Raw genomic sequence first — 4,482 nt, 5'->3', positions numbered from 1 at the left:
AAATACATATATATAGTATATGTATTTGTCCAATCCATCTTAATATGTTGGTCTCCTTGGGATCAGAGCTCCTCTCCTTGAGTTGCTGTATCCTCCATGCTGTGGAATGAGCGAGCTCAACTACAAGCCAGCCCCCATGCAAAGAGGTCACATGACCCAGATCAAGGAGATTGGCACTGCCCAGACCTTCATATCTGTAGTGACAAGGGAAGCCCAAGAAATGCCATGTGTTTCTGGCTGGGGTTCTAGCTGAGGTGAGAGGAAGCCACCTCTCTCCCCAAGGTGGCTACAACAGGATGTCACACACCTACAGGTCTTTGTAGCTTCCATGTCAGCTGAGCTGCCTCAGGCCATGTCTAGTGTCAAGCTTTTGTCTGCGGTGACCAGAAGTGGGAAGCTCTCTGGTTTCTCTAACACTGGTCATGTCTGAGGCTACTCTCTGGTTTTGGGTCAGATTGCAATCTCTAGGGGGGTGAAGTTCTAGGCTGCAGCATCTGAAACTGTGACCCCAGGAGTCAGGTAACTCACTGTGGCGGTTGCGAAACAACCGGTTCTCTCTTAGGCTTTTGCTACATGCCGAGCACTAAACAACACTTCTCTGTGTCCTTACCGCCATCCCACACAAGCCGGAGAGCCAGGCTGCCAGAAGCAGATGACGGCCCACGCTCACCCAGTGTCAGATCCAGGATATGTTACTGATTCCTATGTGCCCTGGCTCCCTGGGGGCATTCAGCTTCGTGATGGAAACAGAATCCACCAAGCTCACAGTGCACCCACTCACACTCCACCCACCCGTGACCTTCCAGAAGCCACTTTTGTTTGGGTGGTTACTCTTGCAGGAAAATAAATGATAGCCCTAGAGACCAGTTAAGCTTTCTAACTGTGGGTGGGTTCACATTTGTCACTGGTCCCCTGGCTCTGAGCATGGAAGGTCCCCAGACCAGCATCTCCTAGGAGCCTTCCCTCCATAGATGATGCTCTGTTATTTGGTCCATCAGGCTCTTCCTATCCTCTCTCTTGTAAAATGACTGACCATGACATTACCCACCTTCAATCAGTGCTTCATTTGACCTTTCACCTCTAGTTCCATGGGTGCTAGGATCAGCAAATACAACGCCAGAACTCTGCAAGCCCTATGCTGAATGTCAGTGTGGTGGGAGATCAGCCAGGCTTCCCGGAGGGTGAACCCACTGGATGAGTGATGTGTTGGCCAGAGAACAATTTTTATGTGTCAATTTACTACTGTTGCTCTTAGGTTATGTAAGGGATGGAAGATTAGAAGAAGTCATGACTTCTGGTGACCTCATTGAGTTCGATCAGTCCGAATCCCAGAGGCTGGTTAGCCTACAGGAAGATATTAAAATGCATTGATGACATCAGAAATTATATGAGGTATATATGCATATGTGTATGTATGCGTGTATACATATACATATATAAAATATATTGTAGACAGAAGTTTTTGTCTTTCCTGGTCCCATAGCCATTCAGTTTCAAATAAACACGTAGAGGCTTATATTAATTATAAACCGTTTGGCCTATTGCTCAGGCTTGTTACTAACTACCTCTCACAACTTAAATTAACCCATAATTCTTAATTATGTTTAGCCATGTAAGTAAGCCTCAGTAAGGCATTCTCATCTTGCTTCCTCTGCATCTGACTGACTACTGCATCTCTGCCTTTCCTCTTCCCAGAATTCTCCTAGTCTGATTGCCCCGCCTATACTTCCTGCCTGACTACTGGCCAGTCAGCTTTTTATTAAACCAGTATGAGTAACAAATCTTTACTGCGTACAAGAGCATTCTCCCACAGCATTATATATCATATATATAATGTGATACATATTATATATCATTTATGATAGATAGATAGATAGATAGATAGATAGATAGATAGATAGATAGACCAGAATTATATGGGGGTAGGTAAGTATGTAGATAGATTAATAGATTAGATAGATACATAGATAGATGATAGATACATATATACATACGTGTGTGTGTGTGTGTGTGTGTGTGTGTGTGTGTGTGTGTGTGTGTGTGTAGACCAGAGGACAATCTCATGTGTCATTCCTCAGGAGCTTGCTTTTTGAAACCAAGTAGCTCATTTGGCCTGGAGTTCACTGATTGGGCTAGACCCAGAAAATTCTGTGTACAACCCCCCCCCCCCCCCCCCCCCCCCCCCCCCCCCCGTGCTGGGATTACAAGCACAGGCCGTCAGCATTGCCTTCCCCCACCTCCACCCCTGACCCAGGGCTTTGGTTTGAGACATAGGCTCAGAGAGCCTGGGCCTGAACCTGTCTTTCTGCATTTGACCTCAGTATGTTGGTCTCATCAGTCACCTCTGATCTTGGGGTTGCTAAGGCCCTGTATGAGAAGCCCTGTGCCCTGAGGGTGAGAGACAAACTCGGACTTCCTCTGCCCCTGGCCTGCTTTCAAAGCTGGGCTGACTTAACTCTGAAGAATGAGGCAAGGCACCTGGCACCCAGATGGAGCTGAAAAGACACCTTGAGGAATGATCTGACCCCTGGGGAGGCCAAGCACCCAAAGGACCCAAGTGGAGAACTAATCCTATTTTGAGGCCTTCTGTTTTCCTAATTGCAGGCAAAATAGGCTGCGGACCTCTCCTAACCTTTCTCCTCCTGGGAGGCTGTAAATCCTGCCAATCAGTGATCAGATAAAAAACGTTTTCTTGTGAAGTTATAGCGTTCTCTTAGAGAAAAAAGGCAACCCTTTTGCCCCTTCATCTCATTTCATGATAAAGTCAGGCCTCAGTGAGGGGCAGATTGGAGATCATAGGAGCAGCTGCTCGAAGGCAGAAGATAACGGACATCACACAAAGGGTTGGACTCAGTACAAAACCCCAGCTCCATCTCGGGCCCCAGTTAGCTTCCTTAGCATCACAAATCTGATTTGGGCACCAAAGGAGAAAATCAAAACCAGAGACCGACATGAAAAGCCGTGTTCTGTTTGGTCTGTGTTTTTGTATGTGTTCCCAAGAGGAAATCTACTTTCAACAAGGTGAAACTGTTCAGGGAGCCATTGTCCCCACAGCAAATATTGTCATTTTACAGCACTGGGAATATTTTACCAAGGGGCATTAAGTTTCCATTCTACAAACAGAAGAGGCCTAGGATGATGGACCCTCCCTCCTTCCTCTTCCTTCCTTCCTTCCTTCCATTTTTCTTCCCCCCCCCTTTTTTATTTTTTTATTTTCAAGACAGGGTTTCTCCATAACTTTTTGGTTCCTGTCCTGGAACGAGTTCTTTTAGACCAGGCTGGCCTCGAACTCACAGAGATCCACCTGCCTCTGCCTCCCAAGTGCTGGGATTAAAGGCGTGTGCCAACATCGCCCGGCTCCTCCTCCCCCTTTCTTCCTCTTCTGGGGCTTTACATATTCTCCAACTTACTACTTAGCAAAGGATAACCTTGATTTTTTGATCCTCCTGTCTCCACTTGCCCAATGCAAGTGTGTGCCACCCTGGCTTATACAGTGCTGGCGATGGAACTCGGGGCTTCATGCATTCCAGGCAAGCATGATATCAGCTACTGACCTAATCTCCAGTCCCAAGGTCACTAGTACAAATACAACACAGAGCCGATGCTCACCCAATATTTGTCTGATAAATGAATTAACCTGTATCCTCAAACATCCCTGTGGTGGTTTGAATAGGAATGGTCCCTATAGGCTCATCTATTTGAGTGTTAAATCACCAGGGAGTGGCACTACTTAGAAGGATTAAGAGGTATGGCCTCATTGGAGGAAGTATATCACTGGGGGTGGACTTTGCAGTTTCAGAAGCCCAAGCCAGGCCCAGAGGCTCTCTCTTTCTTCCTGCTGCCTGCAGATCCAGATGTAGAACTCTCAACTTCTCCATCTCTCTGTTTGCCTGCATGCCACCACGCTTCCCACCATGACGTTAATGGACTAAACCTCTGAAACTATAAGTAAGCCCCAATTAAATATTTTCCTTCGTAAGAGTTGCTGTGGTCATGGCGTCTCCTCACAACAATAGAACACTGACTAAGACAATACCTGCAAGTATCATCATCAGTGGGACAGACATTTTAGAGTCACAGTAGGCTACTACAACAGAACACCATATGCTAAGTGGTTTGTAAACACGGAAGTTTCTGTCTCATAGTTACGGAGGCTGAAAGTCCAAGATCCCTACTGTATGGGTTTCTGGTGAGATCCTATTTACTTGTTCTAAACTCACATGGAGAAAAGAGTGAAGAGCCTCTCCCTGTCCACCCCTTTGAGACTACAACTCCATTCATGAGGACCCCGCCGCCCAAGACTTAAACACTTCCCTCTTTGTGACAGTTTGTGTCTGGAGTGTCCCCTGAAGACCCATTGCTGTTTTCAAAGTTGAATCCATGGGTTGGTGCTATTAGAAAGACTGAGGGAATTTTTAGCAGTGAGGCCCAGTAGGGGTTCTTCTGCTCAATGGAGACATGTGACAAGGGAATGTGGGACAC

General features: G+C 46.6%; 1 long non-coding RNA gene across 1 annotated transcript in view; it reads right to left on the bottom strand.

Annotated features, from left to right (window-relative positions):
* LOC126507280 (uncharacterized) overlaps nucleotides 1-4,482 on the bottom strand; it is a 17,951-nt gene that overhangs the window by 8,385 nt on the left and 5,084 nt on the right. The gene's annotated exons all lie outside the window — the stretch shown is intronic.

Source organism: Alexandromys fortis, unplaced genomic scaffold (assembly GCF_014885135.2).
Source record: "Alexandromys fortis isolate MF-2015 unplaced genomic scaffold, M_Fortis_MF-2015_v1.1 scaffold_63, whole genome shotgun sequence".
NCBI classification, from domain to species: domain Eukaryota; kingdom Metazoa; phylum Chordata; class Mammalia; order Rodentia; family Cricetidae; genus Alexandromys; species Alexandromys fortis.
Note: the sequence above shows the minus strand (reverse complement) of the source record. Positions and strands in the feature narration are given on the sequence as shown.